Source organism: Mytilus edulis, chromosome 5 (assembly GCF_963676685.1).
Source record: "Mytilus edulis chromosome 5, xbMytEdul2.2, whole genome shotgun sequence".
Taxonomy (NCBI): Eukaryota; Metazoa; Mollusca; class Bivalvia; order Mytilida; family Mytilidae; genus Mytilus; species Mytilus edulis.
In genome coordinates, this window is record NC_092348.1 from 81,479,468 (window position 1) to 81,501,642 (window position 22,175).

A 22,175-nucleotide genomic window follows, 5' to 3' on the forward strand; every position below is an offset into this window, starting at 1 on the left:
ATGTAAGGTCGAACAACAAGCTATAAAGGGCCCAAAAAATTACTAGTGTACAACCTTTCAAACGGGAAAAACAACGGTCTAATCTATATAAAAAAATACTTACCTCTTTACAATGCCTTAACAATATTCGACCAAAGGTCTCAACAGTGCTCGACCAGTATATTTTAATTTAATATTAATCTTGATTTTAAGACTTATCGAAAACTATGCATTACTTCTTTCTTTATTCTTTTCAGTTTTAAACAAAATAAAATTAAGACTAGCAGTGATTTATGATAATAATGAATACAATAATTATACACTTTTACATATAGAAGTCAAACAAACATGTATAAAATTGTATATGATTTCTGTACATACAAAAAATAAACATATACTATGGTCATTTCATTCAACATAACAGCAGTTTTTGATATAGCGCAATGTTTGATACTGCATCAAATATTTTTCCTCACATTGAAACTTAATAAGAAGTTTAATAAAAAAAAATAATATGCAACATAAATATATACAGGGTTGACAATAAACAAAATGTATCTTTAAGTCTGTTAAAACAATGAAATTATCACCTGAACTTTACTGTTTCCTGAAATTTATTTTGACTATGCAAAAGTATCTTTTACAACAACAACTTTATTAATATATTTTTCCACCTGCAGCCCAAGTTTATTAATTAGGTCTTTCCACTTTTCTGTGGAAAGACCTATTGTATTTCTTTTGATTATTATTTTTTTTCCCCGCCACATTCTGAAATTTTTGTTTCGCAATATGTCGCTTAGATATTTCTCATATGGTATCGTATAGTTCATGCGCTTTTAAATTTCACCCTGCTAAGACGAACAATTTTCTTTGTAAGAGTTATCTCCCCGAACACTGTTTTCCTTGTGCCTACATCTCCTCCTTAAACGTAAAAGAAAGCGACAAATTTATTTCATAAAAATGCTCGTTATATCCCTCGCATGATTTGTCCTATTTTGACCGAAGCTATATGAACGCTTCATATGAAAGTTATTTCCCCTTATGCATTGGATATAAGTGATATGCATTTCTATCTTATAAAACATAGGTGATAGAGACCTAGGATATTTTGATTTGAAGTCTTTGTTACAAAAAAATAAAAAATAGGGGAAGGTCAAAGGTCAAGGTCATATTCCAAATTTGAATTTGGCTTATTTTCACTTATTTCCAAAAACCGTATAAGACATCAACAAATTATTTTTACTGAATCGTAGTTACGACATGTCGTAACATGTAAATTTTGATTCAAGGGTACGCTGAACGTAAAAGGGAGTTTTCTCCCTTCTTGTTTTTAAAGATACACGTATGGTGATATAACTCATTAACCAAATATAATTAAGACCTACGGTCTTTTGATTTAAGGTCCTTGGTTTATGACCTTTAAATTGATCTCAAGGTCATAGCTTAATTTGATGTTCTAGATTTTGACCTTTGCTTTTACCTCATATGTATAAATGATAAAGACATGAGACTTTTGGCAATAGGTATCAAACCATTTAACATTGAAAAAAATAACCGGAAGTGACCTTGTGTAAACCGCAAGTAGCTATTTTTTGTAATTTATTAGTATAAAAGTATATAGAACCAGATATTTTTGGAATCAGTGTCAAGTAAATATTCAAATATAATCTGAGTTAACATTTTTTTTTATTACCTACACTACCAATAATTCACCCATACTTTTTTGGTACATTTCTACCCTCGTGCATATCAGCACTGTTAGGAAAGACTGAAACTTATAATGTTATACTTTCAATGAAATCAGTACTGATTTTGTCAGTACTGTTTCAGTACTGATTTTGACAGTACTGTTTCAGTACTGATTTTGACAGTACTGTTTTAGTACTGATTTTGACAGTACTGTTTTAGTACTGATTTTGACAGTACTGTTTCAGTACTGATTTTGACAGTACTGTTTTAGTACTGATTTTGACAGTACTGTTTTAGTACTGATTTTGACAGTACTGTTTTAGTACTGATTTTGTCAGTACTGTTTCAGTACTGATTTCGTCAGTAATGATTCAGTACTGATTTCGTAAGTAGTGTTTCGTTACTAATTTCTTCAGTACTGTTTTATTATAACACTTTTTAAATCAGACTGTATCTTTATAGTGATGCCTAGTTGTTTTGTATATTTAGGGTGGGTTAATAGTTCTCTTTGACACTTACCCCATTTCCATTCATTTTCTATATCGTGACATGTTAATGTTTTCGTTATGTATTTTTTTATTTCCCTGATTTTTGTTGTCCTGAAGTGGTTCAGCTTTAGATTCAGCTCTTCGAGTTACTTTAGCTTTTTTTTTTTAAATATTCTGGCTTTATGTCATATTTATTGTCAGAATTTCATCTTGTGTGGTCTACAAGGTTCATGTTTTTAATACTTATTAATACTTCTATTTGACAATACCATATTACATGTATTTATATCTTGCTTGAGTCAAATCAGAACATATTGAACATTGGAACTCGATATATTACTTTTGAGAAGATGGGTGGATGGATTGATGTTATGTGATCCAGTGGCAAGTTAAGTGCAGGAAGAGGACATGATACTCAGATATAAATACAATGTAATTAACATATTTTGTACAGAACTAGACCAATAATGCACTGAGCTCCTTTTTAACATGCTAGTTCACCACAAGGAGAGAATCTGCTATAAGACATGTCCCCCTACATGAACAGGTACCTTCAGACTGAACAGTGTATGTTTTTCTCCTTTTACTGTGAGCTGAGCGAATATTCAGAATACGACCACTTTTTTTAGTCTAAGTTCTCATAAATAAATTTCCAATCATATGCTCATTGTAAGATTTTTAATGGTTAAATACATTTATTGACAGATTTCTTTTTTTTTTGTATACATTAATCATGCTGCAATTTCATTCACTTCAGTTGTAATGAGTGTATTGTGAATAGTAACTTAAATACATGTATGCATAACTCTTGTACTCTTTCCTATAAAACTGCACAGCGTATTTTACGAAAATAATATATGAAATTTGGTGTTACAATATTTAGGCATCCCGTTAACGAGGAGTTGAAAGGGTGAGAACTACATTACTCAGTATAGCATGTTCACATGAGGACTGATGACTTTCAGAAACTCTTGGTTTGTAGTTCCTCAGAAATCTCTGATTGATTTGAATCTTACAGACATACAAACAGAGGAACATTTTGTAAAATAAGCATAAAAATTTAAAGAAAGATTTCCAACAGACTGATTAATGTCTGACGGAGGTCATTTGGTACATAATTAACCTTTTTGATTTTTGAACATATATTGTTTGCTTTTAAAAATTAATTTTTATTGACTGAATAAAACAAGATGAAGAACTCAATTTTTTGTTCTATCTTCTTATCAACTGCAATAACTTCCATCGAAATACAATAAACAGTAATCTTAAGAATGAACAGCATTAAAAAGTTAAAAAAAAATGTGTTTTTCTCTCTATCAATTTAATGGGTTTTTTTTAATAACTGTTTCATAATTCTGCTTCAATGTTATTTTCCATTGCTCTTCCTATGCATGTGATATATATCTTTGCCAACTTGTTTCTGGAAAGGAAAAAGTGGATTATAACATTTATCATTTTGTTAAAGTCCAATTAAAGATTAAACATAGGTCAACCATGACATAATGTGAATCAGTGTACATGCATTACTAAAGGTGGTATAACGTTAATTATACAAGGTTTATATTATACAGGGAGAAAAATGAAAGAAAAGAATGGAACAATGTTTGATTTACCTACTTGAAAACTGGCCTTGAAGTCATTAAACTTTCGAGTCAGTTATTTACTCAAACTCCAAAATCAACAAATCAACCAATCAAAATGCTGGATTTCAATTTTTGACCACGATTTTTTTTCTCCGGGCACTGAGAAAATTTTGTATGACTTCAGGGCCTGATCTTATACGATTTGGAGAAGAATTTTAGTGTCCCAAGTCTGGGTTCATGGCAAATGTCCATGTTTTCAATACGGGCTGCACTTTTTACAATACGGTATGGGTTTTCTCATTGTTGAAGTCTGCACAGTTGTATATTATTGTTCACATTCACATCGTCTCAAATTTGGTGGATAGTTGTCTCAGTGACAATCCTACAACTTTTTATCATTTTATACATATGCAATAGTTCAAAAATTAAATAAAAGTAATCTTTTTTAGTCTTGTATGATTTTAAATTTTAGTTTCTTGTGTATAATTCGGAGTTTAGTATGACGTCCATTATCACTGTACTATTATGCTTATTTTAGGGGCCAGCTGAAGGACACCTACGGGTGCGGGAATTCTCGCTACATTGAAGACCCATTGGTTGCCTTCGGCTGTTGTTTGCTCTATGGTCGGGTGGTTGTCGCTTTGACATATTCACCATTTCCTTTCTCAATTTTATTTTTGTGATATTTTTCATTATTAGTACCAGTGGCAATTCTCATTATAATAAATTACTATCTTTTAAATCTGTTATTCGGTTACAGAGAAGGAGATCTTTGTTTATATTTCCTTTAGGTTCCTAAGTTCAACTATGTCCTGCTGTAACACTCTGACATCTTTGGATCGGCAACAAAACACATATGTATTAATATAATCTGATTATTCGAGCACAATATCAATGCAATCTGTGAAACAGTTAAATGAGAAGTTGTGTGTACGGATATGTACTTGTCGTAGACTTCTTTGTTAACTTTAATGATATCTTTCAATTGTTGAAGAATGTATTTCTACTCTTTATTTTTTTGAACTTGCTCGTTGTTGGTTTGTTGTCATATGAACACACTACAACATTTCATGATATTGAAATAAAATTATAGGAATAACTGCAAATACTTACTTTAAAAAAATCATAATTGAGTGTAAAACTATATATATACCTACCTTTTCAAATTATTTCAATGTTCTACTGTCACCTTTCATACCAGTTCTATCTCTATCTCATATTTTATCTGTTCATGACAATTTTTAGTCGTTGATCTAAAACTTTATTTTCCTCATAGACTTAGTCTTTGTGTTCTGGTGGGATCCATTTTTAGATACCTATAACAATAGATCATACTGCATCAAATACTTTGCATGCATTTATAAAAAGTTGTTTTTCCCAACATGCATGTTATGGTATTAATTATGGACGTAACACTTTGTAAATTATCCTTTGAAAAAATACACCATGAGATAAAGATTGTATCGATGATTTACAAAATTCTGTAAAGTGGTTCAGGAGTTATTGATGACACTTACGTGGGACATAAGGACAAGATATGTTCCATATGTGAACACATTCTCACTAAGAAAATGTCACCAGAAGTGCAAGTCTGTCATCACAACGGATAATGTTCATGTGATACAGTAAAAACAGTAAAACCATTGGTAGTAAAATTGTGCGGGATGTTTAATTTTCAACAAATGTAAGATTGGTCACCTTTAATCGGATGCCTCATATAGCATGTATAGAAAGAGAGTGCCATGATCTCTGCGGGTTAATAACTATTGCAACAACTCTTTGAGAGGCCGTCGGTGGCCTTTTGTCTGAATATGCAGCAGGGCAAATTCCTGTCCACCTTCCATATGCTTTCGTTGTCCAATGGCAGTCCAAGTTTTATTGACCTTCTTTCACCCCAGATGACATCTTTTACAGGACTTACCTATTGTACTTATTTAACAATTGTTTTGAACATGCATGTAATATTTGCCACTGGACATTAAGCAAATTTTTAATACATGTACTCTATTATGTTATTATTTTGAGGAATCTCAGTAGGATAATTTTAAACTATGGGGATTATCCTCTTGAAATATAAATATTATTCATACAAAGTATTGCTCAATAATTATGTGTCGGATTACTAGTATTCATGTGTCGGTCCAATTGGTCGTCGGACTAATAGGGCGTCAGGCTATTGGGGTGTCGGACCAATATGGTGTCCGAACAGAAAGATTTAAAAGGCAAAAAAAAATTAAAAAAATGTGCAACTTATAAAAGGGTCTGGTCTGGAAGTGGTTTCTTCATTTCTGTATTCTGTAATATTCTATATCATTTTTCACTTTTTATTATTAATTTTGCCTGTTATTCTCTTTTCTTCATATTCAAGCACCACACTATTATCGATTCTTCATTGCTTCTGTCTACTTTATAACAACAATGGGAATAATATGAAAGCCAGCCAAATAGGACATTGAAAAATTGTCTGTTTTCTGTTTCTTGGTTTATTCTTGCTTGTCGTTGGAGGCAAACTTTGTCTTTCTGTCTCTTTAGTTTGTGTGCATTATAATAAATTAAACGAATGTAACACAAATTTGCCATCTTAAAACAAATTTGCTGAACATTGCGTCTGTTATTTAATCTCTTTTTAACAGAAGGAAAAAACTAAGATTAAATATAATCAACAGAAGTATAAAAAACTATGAACTAAGCCTTTGAAGTTAGATGCATGATTTTTGTTATTAGTTGTTAGTGGCTTTGAACTAGCTGTCAGTAACTACAAGTACTCTCAGATCTGTATTTAGTGACTTTTTTGTTGAGTAACGGTAACGTCCATTATGTTTTTGTTACTGAGATGCATTTCTATTTGCATTCATCTGTTATTTAAAGTTAAATAAGCCTTTTTCAACTGAATTTTATAGTTTGTTGTTATGTAGTACTATTACAACTCTGTTCCAGGTTTAGGGGGAAGACCCTAGCATGTTTAACCTCACCACATTCTGTATATATGTTCCTGTCTGAAGTCAGGAGCCTGTAATTCAGTGGTTGTTGTTTGTTGGTGTGTTACATATTCATTCATTGTTCTTTCATTTTTGTACATGAATAAGAACGTTAGTTTTCTTGTTTGAATTCGTTGACATTTGTCATTTTGGTGCCATTTTTAGCTGACTATGCGATATGGCTTTGCTCATTATTGATGGCCGTATGGTGACGTATATTTGTTAATTTCTGGTCATCTGATCTGTTGTGGAGAGTTGTGATTATTCCGCTCATTTTGGGTGCCATGATTGGCAAATAAAATGTATGTTGTTGCTGTTGTTGTTGTGTCGTTGGCAATAATACGGTATCTTTTTTTATAAACAAATATATATATATATATGAAAATCGAATGTTCTGTTCCCTTATGAACCACATCAATTTTAACTAAATTCTTGAAGGGAAAGACATTGTTTTGTATAAATGTCAACAGAATATAGAATTTTGTGTCAACAGAATACAAAATCAACATTCTGTATTCTGTTGACACAGTATACAGTATGTTGATTCCGGCAAAATATATGATCTGACAGGATGCTCACGGAATAAAACTTGTGATGGAAGAACACATACATTTGTAAAACATACATGAACAATAGCAATCCGTAGATGATTCGAAAAGGATCCGCCATCTCTGACTTGTCGTTACAATCGTCTCTTTCTGTAACTTTAAGACTTTCTGCAAGTGGCTGGTAAACCGATATTTTCTCTACTGTATTTCTGTATCCTATCCTTCCCGGCTGATCTGCTGTTGTCTCAAATTTTGCCGTTGATGTTATTATCGTAATCACAAAAGCGCGTCAATATGGAACATACAATTGCCTATTGTAAAACGTTTATGTGATTGGATTTACACATGACGTCATTCATTGTTTACAAACGTTATTTTTGCACTCGCACTGACATTTCAACAGTTCAACAGTTCAAACTTCTTCTGGATTGAATACCACAATGGGATTGAAGGTAGATCAAGGTATAGTAGTACATTGAATATTTTAAAACTGAGAAAAGTGTAGCATAGCTAATTCAAAACATATTACGTTAGTTACAAAAGCAGAATGCGCGTTACACAGTGGCGGACCCCTGGGGTTCCGGGGGTGGGAACACCAAATTATTTTGGACGTTCAATGCATTATTCTATATAATACTACTTAAAATATTTTATTTCCCCCATTTTTTCGCTATAATTATGAAATCTTTAGGCGACTGAGTTGGAACCCCCCTTCTTCCTTTTATCCCGAGTGTTTGGAACCACAGGCACTCTTTTAAAACCAGTGGCGTAGCTAGGCTATTTTCAAGTGTACGCCCAAAAGCTTAGCGAGGTGTCTAAATTCCCAATCGGGTCCAGCTGGTAGCGGGTTCGAGGGTGTGAAGCCCCCTGAAGCAAACGAGTTATGGAGAAATAAAAACCATTTCTGTCATTAAAACCTCATCAATAGCCACATAATTTAGAGTCTAATTTATTTATCTCTTAAGTCTAATTTATTCATAGTGTGTTGATTTGGAATCTAATGGTCATTGGGTTAAAAGAAAATGTCCAAACCAGTTACTTTAAAATATGTATAAAAGGATTACAGAAATTATTTTTTTTTCTTCAAAAATCAAACATTTTCTTTAGATATTTTTTCGTGACCCGTAATATTGACTTCTATCCATGTTTTATGAAAATCTCTGAATCTGCTTTAAACCAAGGGAAAATAAGTGCACAGTAGATTCAGACTTTGACAGAAAATGAACAAAAATATTACACGCTACCATTTGATTCATTAACAGTCTGAAGAAAGATTTACAAGAACCATTTTTTTTTTAAAGGAGTAGATCCGGTAAGGGCAGATTTTGGCCTCAAATTTGAGGTTCATCTAACGAAAGATTTTGGACAGTTTTTTAACACTTAAGTGCCTATTCCAATGGATTCAATTAGTTTATGTGAAAGATTTTAACTGATTTAGTTTTTAAAAACGCTCCGATTCAAGCTTAAATATGACAATTTTTTCAAATATGCCAAAAAACGTCACTTTTCAGATGGTTTTTGTCAAAAACGAAAGTGGCCGCATCCGTGTTCATCCTCAACCTTTATATATGTAATGTATTATCATCAAATACAACTTACATTTCACATTATGAATGAACACGAATGCGGCCACTTTCATTTAAGACGGAAACCGTCTAAAATTGAACTAAATGCTAAAATTGTGAAGGGACTGTGAAGATTTCTGTAATTTAGCATGACTTAATGATGCTAGTACCCGGTAAATGTGCATTGTATTGTCAAAAACAGACCATATTTATGTAGCAGAAGCTTTTTACTTTCCAGTAAATAGCTAAAAGATTACATTTTCACAATTTTGTAAAACTGCTATATTTTGGGGCCAAAAAGGGGTCTTACTGAACCTACTCCTTTATTTAGATTAATTTTTTTTACCAAAATTCAAGTGTACGCCCGGGCGTTTTGATGTAAACGTAGCTACGCGCCTGAAAACAATGGGTGGATCCGCCTCTGGTTACAGAACTTTCTGTAAATGTCAAAATAGGTATAAAATCGCGGGTTGTTTTGGATATATACATATTATTACTTCTTCGCCAAACCTTATTAAATAGATTATAGTACTAATATTTGTCAAATTGATATTTGTGAAATGATCAGCCTGACTTTCTAAACATATGATTGGATAAAGGGAGGTGCGGTACACCCCTCGGCGTAAGAAGGGGGAGGGGTCCGAAGGTTTGACCCCTTTTTAACGATAAATGCATCATAAATTTGAAAAGGGAAATCTATTTGGAAACCCTATCTCCAGATTTGGAACCCCCTTTTAAAAATGTGTTTCCTATTTTGACAGGATTTTTTTTATAGGGCACAATGCTTCATTTAGTTTGGGAAACATTTTAATATATAAGTCCTAAGTGCCTACAAAATTATTTCATCTCGCCACATATAAGTCCGGCAAAACAGACATTCCAGTCAGACATGCAAACCCCGGCCACAAAAATATACGCCCGTTTTTATTCATCATGTTCATTTCATGCTAAATATTTTTGTTGGAAATTTTAGTTTTTAATAGCAAAAAAGTGGACAAGACTATTGTTTTCAATCCAGATACGGCCAAAATTTTTGTTTAAGGCAAGAATCAAAGTCATTTTTTTTTCTCTCAAATATCTCAGACTGCCTCCTCAAATCAAATGGTTCGTACCTGAGACTTGAAATTTTTCTAGAGCTTATACTGACTGGGGATCATTATTCAATATGTTAAACATGTTTTCGTAGGTAAATAATATTGTGGAACTTTTTTTTCATGAGAGTGTTAAAGTCTATAGAGTATTTACCATTACTTTCTGTTTAGTGGAATAGTGAAATAGAAGTCAATATACGTTCTTGCTCAATCCTGTGTCGCTTTGAAGGTTTCCTGATTGTCATGACAACCTCAGCCTAAGCAATGTGTATAACTGTAATTTGAATTTCAAAATGACCGAGTGCCGTTTTTTCAACGCACTGGTCAACTCCACCATATATATAGCAAATCACATGACTTTGACAATCAGTAAATACCGGCCAGCGAAAAATGTCTTTATAAGTAGAGAATTGTCGTATAAAAATTAAATACTCGGGAAATGGCAAAGTTCACGAAGTTTAGTCTGATTAATCATTTTACAAAAAAAAAAAAAAAAAAAAAAAAGTCCGAGCAAAAGGGGGGGGGGGGGGGGCGTACGCCCTCTACGCCCCCCTCTGAATCCGCCACTGAAAATCATTCAACAGTCTTCCTATTTTTATATTGTAAATAAAGATGTCTGTGAAATATTTAAATTTCTATTTTATTTTGGTACTGGCTATGGTTACATTGAAATGTAAAAGTCGTAAAAAAGTTATTGTTACAATGAAGTTTAAGCTATATCGCCGGAATGCAGACCTAGGGTTGACTAAGGAACTACATAGAATACTTACGAGTGTAACAATGATATTTATGTCTACGGTTACATTGTGTTATTGTTACGTAAATGCACTCAAATGAAAAATTATTTTTTACAATATTTTATACATTTTTTTAATTCTAATTTGATTGTCAGTGTACACACAACCAGTATGTTGTTTCAGTCCGATGCATTTTTGGCCCGGTGTAACCACTCTCAGTGGCGGATCCATAAATTTACATGAGTGGGGGGCCCACTGACTGACTTAAGAGGGGACCGGCTCCAGTCACGCTTCAATAATTCCCCTATATAAGCAACCAAATTTTGCCCCCCCTAAATCCACCTCTGACTCTAGGCAGCCCTCACAAACGAGTAATTGGGGTCGATGGGTTGGGTGGCTCAGTGTTGTATAAATATATAAGAAGATGTGGTATAACTGCCAATGAGAAAAGTCTCCTGTTCATATAAGTCGTAATTTGTAGAAGTAAACCATTATAGGTCAAAGTACGGTCTTCAATACCGTGCCTGCATGGGCTCTCACCGAACAGCAAGGTGTAAAGGGCCCCAAAAGTGACTAGTTTAAAACCATTCAAACTTGAAAACCAACTACTGAATACCAAACTCCTGACGTAAGACAATAACCTTTTTGTATTGTTACAATCTCAAAAAACGTGTCCGATAATTTAAGAATGTGTCCGGTTAAAAAAACCAGAATATTTCAAAACTCATATACCCCCAATGATACTCTGTAAAGTAAAAACGCAATTCAATATTAATGGTGTGGGATACGATAGAACCCGTATTGTAAATGATTAGAAAAAAAAGTCGAAGCAGGTGCCAAAAAAAAATCTGGAGGAAAGGTTTAGTAATCCGTACAGACAAATGTCCAAGGCATGCTACACTGTGCACGCTTTCTTCTGCTTGCAGACACAGACTACAGGTCTGGTTTAAAAAAAAAATTGCACAATAAAAAGTTATTTTTATTTGAAGCGCTTTAATTTATGATTTTCTTTATCAATATGATTATTATCATTATAAAGTTCAGACAGAGGTACTTCACAATTTAGAAAACTAATACATCATGTATATTTTATATTGTATTATCTTCCCGGTGCTTGACCACGTTTACTGTATGTCATTGATAAACATTAGTTTGTTCAGCATAGGTAATTCATAACAAGCACAACTGCAGGCTAAGTTTACAACACATAATTTACTTTTGATTACTTAATGTCCAGTGGCAAATATGTCATGCGTATTTAGAAAAAAAAACCCATTAACATTGCATTTAATAAGTTTTGTAAAGTTTAAATCATCGTTTATAAATAGAAAGTAAATTCTATTGTTTTATATTATACGGTGATGCCTATAAATGTCTTTTTACAAAATGTATGTATATGAGGGTACTGCTCGACCGGCGTCCCGCAGAAGTGGTTTCGCCAGTGCAATTTGACATGTTTATCAAATCATTGACGCGTTTTGGAGGAATCGGACACGTTTCTGTGTGCTACCATGGATAGATGTATAACATCTCTGGCTAGGTGCTACATATATGACTATGTACGATAAATTTTCAATTAAATTAAATTTCCACTTCAATCTATTAAACATTAATGTACTTTTGTATAAAGTAGTTAGTATATATAAATGTCTTTCGTCGTTGTTTCACGGATCTTATTATAAAGAGCACATAAATAGACCGATGGTTAAAGCTACACGTGTATGAAATACTTGCCACTGGCAAACACCAATACTTTGATGATGATGAATTAAATTATCATATTTTCCTTTTTTTTTTTATTTAGAAACAAATTTCAACTTTGATTGATTATAATATATACATGTAGTATCAGAAGTCCAGTCCATTAGTGATTACTGGACTTATGGTAGTATATAAAGTAATAAGTAAATTTTGATGTCATACCATTCCCTTCCATAATTGTGCATTCTTTTTATTTTTACATAAAACAGAAATGAGGAAAGTTTTAACATAAGAAAATTTATTGTAGCCTAGACCTGTTGGTGACCTTCTGCTGTTGTTTTTTATTTGGTCGGGTTGTTGTCTCTTTGACACATTCCCCATATCCATTCTCAATTTTATAATTTATAAATTCATTACATTTTCTTTCCTCAGAATGATTAACAGCAATGGAGACAGGAGCAAACATGGGAATGTTCGATGTGAAAATTGAAGACCTATAAACAAAATGATGTATCAATATGGCACTCATCAGAAAAAAAAAACCAACATTTAATCATGAACCATTGAATCCTGAGTTTCGTACAATTACCAAAACATTAAAGGTGGATGCTTATAATGAGCTCATATTAGAACTAAAGTGTCCTCTTGAATTACCACTGTACATGTAAAAAGACACATCATATCCGGGACTGAATTGAGGAAAAGAGCCAGGAAACTGACATTCAACAAAGCATTCCAAAGAAAAGATGGCATAGGGGGAGAGCAATGAAACATGATACATGCAAAATTAATTGTTTCTTGGTTGTTTTATTTATGAGCTTTAAAGGGTAATAAAATAACCAAGGGGCATGAAAATGACAGAGATTTTTGCCACAAACTTCACATGTTGGTATGACATTGAATGTTTTATTATATATTAAAAAATGGTTATGAAAAGAAATTCCAGTTATGATTAAAAATAAGGTAATCGAGACATTGTTTTGTGTTGATTATAATGCGTTGCCTAACATAGTAACATATGACTGCATTAATTACAACATATTTTAAGCAATAGCAAAATACCAAAAAATGAACAGTATTGAAGATTCTAATCTTGTTTGATATATATATAAATTATGCGCTATTATACAATTGATACTGTAAAATATCAGCCTCGAACCACAGTTTGAATCTTCCTGATGTCGAGTGCGTATTATTTTTATAAACACTGAAAGACAGTCACAATCAAAATCAAGAAGTAAGCAAAGAATTACAAAACGAAAGGGCATTTACAACAACACATTGAAAAATACATATATAAAAACAACACGAACTCCATTAAAACCGGGAGTGAATTCAGGTGCTCCTAATGCGTATTATTTTTATAAACACTGAAAGACAGTCACAACCAAAATCAAGAAGTAAGCAAAGAATCACAAAACAAAAGGGCATTTACAACAACACTTTGAAAAATACATAAAAGACAACACGAACTCCATTAAAAACTGGTAGTGAATTCAGGTGCTCCTAATGGGTAAAATCCGATAAACTGCTTATCTTGCTTCATTTCTGTTGTTTTCTCCTTCGCTTCAATAGTTTTTCGATAGACGAGAGTAAGCTTGATAATTTTCCTTGGTCATGTTCACGTCGCTAAAAAAAATCTGCGCAGCAAGGTGATATAGTCAAAGAGAAAAACGTAACCAGCTAAAAAAGGATAATAATAATATTGTTACAGAATTATCAAACCTATATTTGGATACCAATTGTACTGAGATGCACATTGTAAAAACTTCTCTGATGATTAACACTTAATCAGAGATATCTACAAAAGATACAAAATATGCCACAAATTATTATATAGCATACTATACTTACCGAGTTTAAAAGTTTTCAGTTCCAAATATTTTTTGAAACAATACACATTCAAGTTAAAAAGATTAACAACACCAAATCTACTGAAACAGTACTGAAAATAACAATACCGAAATAGTACTGTCAACATCAGTACTGAAACAGTACTGACAAAATCAGTACTGAAACAGTACTGTCAAAATCAGTACTAAAACAGTACTGACAAAATCAGTACTGAAACAGTACTGTCAAAATCAGTACTAAAACAGTACTGTCAAAATCAGTACTGTCAAAATCAGTACTAAAACAGTACTGTCAAAATCAGTACTGAAACAGTACTGACAAAATCAGTACTGATTTCATTGAAAGTATAACATTATAAGTTTTCAGTCTTTCCTAACAGTACTGATATGCACGAGGGTAGAAATGTACCAAAAAAGTATGGGTAAATTATTGGTAGTGTATACAGTCACACCATGTGTGTCACATTTACTAATTGAATGTTTGTTATGTATGTATTTATAAACACAATATTGCAACCCATATGTACTGAAGATTAAACTCCATGAATGCATAACGTTGGGTGAGTTTAATAATGCTACATGTCGGGTTACTAACAAGTGATCAACCAAGCGACCATACAATTCACCTTGAGCTTTGGACATTGGTATTTCATATTTGCACCTTTATCTTTGCGATGCATATTTGTTACACATAAAAAAAGGAATATGTGTACAACACAAACTTATTTTTACTGTTCTTAAATCAAGTATCTATTTAATTATAAAGTTTGAATGCATGTATTTGCATGATAAGAAACATTAATAGCTTGACATTTGGAAACTTCAAGAATTGTTCAATTTGAAATATCCCGGTATAGTTATATTTAACGATATATTTATAAACAATTGTTTGTAGAAAGATGTTTGTTGTTGAAATTGACAGAATAGCAATTTGATCTTTTGTTATACATATACATATAATCAACACTTACTCTACTATTTTTATTTACCCTTTCATTCCAGAAGTTTCTTTTATCTATTTATGTTAGATAAATAACAAACTTTCTCAATTAGAATGTTCAAGGTAAAATCACAAAAATACTGAACTCCGAAGAATATTCGACATTTGAAAATGCCTGTACCAAGTCAGGAATATGACAGTTGTTGTCCATTCGTTTGGTGTGTTTTATAATTTGATTTTATCATTTGATTAGGGACTTTTCGTTTTGAATTTTCCTCAGAGTTCAGTATTTTTGTGATTAAAATTTATATCGCCCACACAGTGGTCGCATTGTCAGCCTCTACATTATCTAAATTTCTCGGCACCCTTTGCTGTATACCCTTTGTGTTAATCTTCTATGCTATCTGCAAGCTCCGTCACAGCTATTAACCTGTCTATCTGAGCTCTAACCACCTTGCCATACAATCCAACTGCTTTATTTCCATAGATATTTTAAATGTATAATTTTACTCAGACCTTCGGTGAACTATGAATCTAACAAAATAAACGGGTAACGTGTCTTTGGGCACAGATAATGCCTCTGTTTGCATATACCGTTATTAAGAGTCATTACATAAGAACGGTATAAGTGACACCACCCAAATACGCACTTGATCTGTGTTTTATGGTATTATGTTTTATAAAATTAGGTTGAGGCAGAATAAAATTAGAGAACATACAGAAACTAATTGTTGGGACGTACGTATACGTACTTACGGACGTACAAGGATAACTCTTAATGCCTCCTCCGTTGCAGCGGGTGATACATTTTTTTTTAAATATTTCTATACTGAAATTGTACATACCCGACCAATGCCCGACTATCCCTACGACTACTGTACGATCAAGTCGGTCTGGTCTGGTCGAGGTTAGGCTGAGATCGAGTATAGTTGATTTGGTCGGAATTATCGAATACGTATTTAATTAGTGGTAGGGTTGGAGTCGTGATGGAGTCATCAATGAGTCGTGAATGGTCGAATTAAGTTCATGTACAGTCGGATAGCAGTCGGATAGAGGTCGTAAACAGGACCGATCAAGAGTTTGGTCACGTTTGGTCGTTGAAATTTGGACAATCGGGATCTTCAAGTTGATCTGATCGGCAGTGTGAATCTAGCTTTAAAGACTAGTCGAGTTTAAATTCAGAAACTAAAGTATGGAACAAATAGTGATCGAGTACAGATCAGTCAAGCCAAGTACCGAAAGGTGTTGGGACTATTTATTTGCAGTATAATTCAACCTTTTTCAAAATGCTATAGAACAAAATCGATTCATTCGAGTACCACTACTGCTCATTCTAGATGTTTACTTGTTTGTAGTTTATATGATTAACTAGATGCTGCTAGGTTTTTTTTCTTTTTGTTTCTTGTATTTTGCAGTATTTCTTAAATGTGTGAAGATTAATTAAAACAGACATGAAATATTTCAAAAACCGCCTAAAAGAACGGGCGGCAATGGTATGGTATCTCCAACGTTTTTTTAAAGATCAAGATGGCTGCCGACAAGTCAATGATGAAGTTTGCTTTTTCTAAAGACCAAGAAGGACGACACTGTTGTTGTACCTTTAACTTTTGTAAAGGTCAAAATGTTATGATACCTTTTTCATTTTGTTGAAGACACCAATATGTGACAATCATGTTATGACGCATGTTTGCTGAAAATAAAAAACATTTAAAAAAAAAAGACCAAATGACACAGAAATTAACAACTAAAGGTCACCGTACGGCCTTCAACAATGTGATAAGCCCATACCATATAGTCAGCTATTAAAGGCCCGGAAATGACAATGTAAAACAATTCAAGCGAGAAAACTATAGGCCTTATTTCTGTACAAAAAAAAAATCTGAGAAACAAATATATAACACACAACAAACGACAACCACTGAAGTTCAGGCTCCTGACTTGGGACAGGCACATTTAAACATGTAAGCGGGGTCCCAACCCTCCCCTGGGACAGTGGTGTAACAGTACAACATAAGAACGAACTATAAAAATTATATATGCTTTTCACGTATTACTTTACTGTGACTTGATTATATGCGCTACATTTTGTTCAACCAGACTGTAAAATTGACTATACAATTGAGACATCTAAACTGACCGTTTGGAATTTTGAGTTGAGTCTACCATTATGCTACCTGTACTTTTGATTTATTCACTTTGGGTTGTTCTCTTAAAGAATTAATAGTTAGAAAATGTTATTGGTTTTCAATGTTTTAAATCCTGATTAAGACGATTTATCTAATTTTAATTCAATTTCTAAATCAGTAAAAGATTTTTCTAACTGCATGTTAATATGTATAATTGAAACTGTATAAAATCAAGATTTAAAGAAAAGAAATATACTGCTAGTAGTCAAATGAAAATACTACAGATTACAATTCACACCTTTGGTTGGGTATTTTTCAGATTATGGTCGAGTGCAGATTAGTAAAGTCGAGGAAAAATAATATTTTGATCACGTTATTTCCAGTATAATTCAGACTTTTCAAAATGATCGTGTAAGAATAAGCACATTCGGGTACCAGTACTTTTCATTTCAGATGATTACTATTTTGTAGTTTATATGAGGTACACACTTTACTGGTGTAATCTCATTGCAATTTATACCATAAATCTCACTATAATACATAATATTAATACAATAACCAAATATATATTTGCCGACTGCCCAACGTAATCTAGAGGACACCGAATTTATTACAAATAAATAAACATGACATGTGAAATATAACAGCATGTGTGATATAACCATACAGCATAACATACTGAGTTGTAATTAATAATTATAAATCATCAAAATTTCTCCATCCTTAACGATCCCGCCGGTCAGGAAAAACCAACTATGTCGATAGACGGCGTCGGAAACCTGTGTCCAAACCCTAAATTAGTCGAAAGCTAATTTGCTCGAAAGACCGTTTCCGGAGTCATACTTGGACAGTATACTTAAAGATATGACATATAACAAAAACAAAAAATCGATATAAAGTGGAACACGAAACTTTAAAATAACCCTACGTGCATCAGTACATTCAGCAAAAAAAAAACCGTAATAATACATTGCAAAAACATTATAAAAACCCAATTAAGATCTAGATATGAAATATTAATGAGAAACGATATATACAAATATCGTTAAGAAACTTGACTGTATCAGTGTTGGGTAGAGAGTGATTACTCCACGGGATTATTTTCCGCTCATTTATTACATGTACATGTAAACATGTGATAATCACATGATTAATCAGACGGAACGTTAGTACAATAATTTTCCTCTATACTGCGAAACGCGGAAAATTATAAATATATGTTTGTATTTGTTTGCTATATTGTTAGTGTGAAATCAAATTAAACCAAACATGATTGGTCTTCGGAATCATTTAAACGGTATTGACATTGGGATACTACCTTACACTTCATCTAAAAAATTAAGAAATTGCAGTAATCTATGGCATCTCTGTCGTTCTCTTAAAGATCAAGAGGTGACGACAATATCATGATAAATGTTATTTTGCTTTTTTTTCTCAAGACCAAATGGCGACAGTTTTATCGTACCTTTTAGTTTTATGAGAAAAAGAGAGGACGAAAATGTTATAGTAGGCCTTGAAATAGATAAATTTACCTGAATTTGATTTCATACAAGACTTTCATGTTTTTATAATCCGATTTTCGTACGTGCTTCAATCATGCTTTAAATATTTCAATTCTGCATTCAAAAGTATCAGTAGCTGAATTCTGCAGGGACAGGGATGTTATTAGTTGGAAAATAAAATCGTTTATATTTTGCACTTTTATATCTTGTTTTCAAAGGAGTTGCTAATGTTAAATTATAAAGATAAAATAACTATAAGGAAAATTCAAAACGGAAAGTCCCTTTTAGTTAACAAATTGATATATTTTTTACAAGGTATAAGTCTTTCCCTATGTATAAAATTGTGGATTAGATCTGTTGTTATTCTTGTAGTCATAAAAAAAATCATTTCAGTATGAATTACATTTTTGTTTTAAACTAAAAAGAAAAAAAGACAATCAGTCATAAAAAAAGGCAACAGTAGTATACCGCTGTTCAAACTCATAAATCGATGGAAAAACACAACATCGGGGTAACAAACTAAAACTGAGGGAAACGCATAAATATAAGAGGAGAACAACGACACAACACTACAATGTAACTAACACACACAGAAACGGACCAAGCATCAGACAAAATCCCACGAGAATAACAAATATAACATCAAAACCAAATACATGAATTTTGGATAGACAAGTACCGTGACACGTCTTATCGCAATGTCAATTTACACTCAAAAATAAGAGAAAACAAACGACGCAACGTTAAATTGTAACACACACAGAAACGAACTATAATATAACAATGGCCATATTCCTGACTAATTATGGGGAGGCTTTCTATCGCCGATTATACGGTATGGATTTTCTCATGATGGAAGACTATTCGCTTGCCTAAAATTTTCACATCGACTTTATTTGAACTTTGGTGGATACATGTAAATTTGGCAATCATACTACATTTTCTCATCTTTTAAAGACTGTGAGAGAATGGAATTGTATTACTTCTGACTTGAAAGTATTGTTCATAGTATATATGGTAGAGTACAAATCAGTAAACAAGAGTATAGTTGTTAATTTCTGTGTCATTTTGGTGTCTTGTTGACGGTTGTCTCATTGGCAACCATACCGCATCTTCTTTTGTATATGTAGTTAAGATTATAATTAAACAATTTCAAGTGCAATTCAAAATGGCTAGTAAAATATATTGGTATACTACCTTTTAACATCTTATGGGCACTTTTACATTTTATAAAAGACCAATAAGTTGCAAAGATGTTAATATATTCTAAATATCACATTGTATAACCTTTGCTAATAGTGAACTTTCTGAACATGACCGTGGCATTTGAAAAGTTCAATGGAGCATACAAAAGTCTTATATATTGAACCTTTTTTTCTATATTTTAGAAATTCATCCTAAAAAGAGGAATTCTTTTAGCACAGATATGATGAAGAATAAAATCGTTAAAAAATATATAACTGATACTTTCACGTCTTGTGTTGAAATCATTATATCTTGTTTGTTATAATCCGTGTAGCTCGTTTTTCACTCCCCGTCACTCAGTATTATCCTTTTTAACAGTTGAAACCGTTATATGTTATAATTGCAATTAAGATTGTATTTTATATGTTTGCTACTGTACCCCAATTTGTTATGTGTTTACCTATTATGTCTGTTTTGTTTGCTTACACAGTGTTTTGTCAATATAATGGTATCCAATGTGACTCTCATACAAGCTACCTATAAAAACCCGGCTTAATCCACCATTTACTTCAAAAACAAATGCATGTACAAAGTCAGAAATACGAAAATTGTTCTTCATTCGATTTATCTATTTGAACTTTTGATTTTGTCATTTTATTAGGAGCTTAACCTTTTGAGTTTCTCTTTCGGACGGCATCAAACCCCCAATATTGTTATCTCTATTCTAATGAAAATGAGAGAAAACAACGTTAAAACATGTATTCAAAATTCATATACCGTCTGCGCTTGCGCGTACGTCCCTTAGCACCAATTGCCAATTGACGCCATGAAAACAAGTGACATTTTCCAATCAAAATGATCGTTACAAACGTAGTTGCATTAGAATTTTTTTTGTCGTTTTTTGTTTTTACTAGACATGATTTATTCTGTCTGTCTTCCATTTGATACTTTTTATTATATCTTTATTATTTTCTTTTTTCACTGCATCCAGTTATCTTATCGATGTTATATAAAAACTTATTACTTTACTTCCTTGTATTTGTCAACTGGCTTTTAACTGAACTCGATTATAAGCAATGTCTAATGTACATAAAGGAATGTACTTTGTGAGGTTTTGAATTTTTTATCAGATGTTCAGACTCCTACGATACATATTTTTCCCCAACATAACACCAAATTTTCTTTTCATATACGACTTATTGGCTCATAAAATGCCATTAACCAAATATGAACAGATTCTTGTTATCTTTTCCCATATAATTAATACCAATGTAAATGTTAAGGTAAAAGTCCGAGTCATTTTTTTAAAACTCAAATATCTCGAAAAGGAGAACAACAAATATACGACTTCAAGTCAATATTTTAAAGTATTCATTTCAGTACCTGATATAATACCCAATATAGTATGTCATCTTCCCTAATGTATTGAAATATAAGTTTTGACAAGTAGTTTGTTTTGATATTAAGCAAAAATTAGTCAATGATATCACTATTACTATTACAACATATTAAACATAATGGAATTTAGCAACACTTAATTCAAAACAAATCAACTTTGGTGTATAGTATATATAGTTGTGTCATTGGCAATCATACCTCATTTCCTTACTTTTATATTCAATAGAAAAAAATGAACAATAACCATCACAGTAGTCAGCACTTCTGTGTTGACTTGAGTTATCATTGATATGTTCATAATTATAAATTAACTGTTAACAAAACTTTGCATTTTTGAAAAACTAAGGCTTTTCTACCTCAGGAATAGATTACCTTAGCTGTATTTGGCAAAACTTTAAGAACTTTTGGTCCTCAATGCTCTTCAACTTCGTACTTTTTTTGGCCTTTTAAACATTTTATGATTCGAGCGTCACTGATGAGTCTTTCGTAGACAAAACGCGCGTCTGGCGTATATATGTCATATATAAAGTTTTAATCCTGGCATCTATGATGAGTTTATTCATATCCAACACTGACATCCCACAACATCAGAAAAGGCACAGACATGACCAGCACGAAATTCACCAAAGCAGATACTATTAAAGTAAATTTAAAGCAATATGATGATAACAACATATTAACGGAGGTTATATATAATCGAAAAGTAAAACATACCTTCTTCAATTTGACGTTCTATAATATTTTAACTGTCTCCGATCTTTGATTTATAATAATGAAACTGGTGTTAATTTCAGATTTTAAAATTTATAATT

The 22,175-nt window shown here is 32.4% G+C and overlaps 2 long non-coding RNA genes across 2 annotated transcripts; one reads left to right on the forward strand and one right to left on the reverse strand.

The window, feature by feature from the left end:
* Positions 1-3,072: 3,072 nt before the first annotated feature.
* LOC139524570 (uncharacterized) lies at positions 3,073-7,456 on the reverse strand. Its single transcript, XR_011664817.1, has 3 exons — positions 7,343-7,456; positions 4,897-5,055; positions 3,073-3,576 (listed from the first exon to the last, which is right to left on the reverse strand). It is a non-coding gene; the product is annotated as an uncharacterized lncRNA (long non-coding RNA).
* A 162-nt stretch (positions 7,457-7,618) lies between these two features.
* Positions 7,619-13,150, forward strand: LOC139524571 (uncharacterized). Its single transcript, XR_011664818.1, has 2 exons — positions 7,619-7,727; positions 12,792-13,150. It is a non-coding gene; the product is annotated as an uncharacterized lncRNA (long non-coding RNA).
* Positions 13,151-22,175: the final 9,025 nt, after the last annotated feature.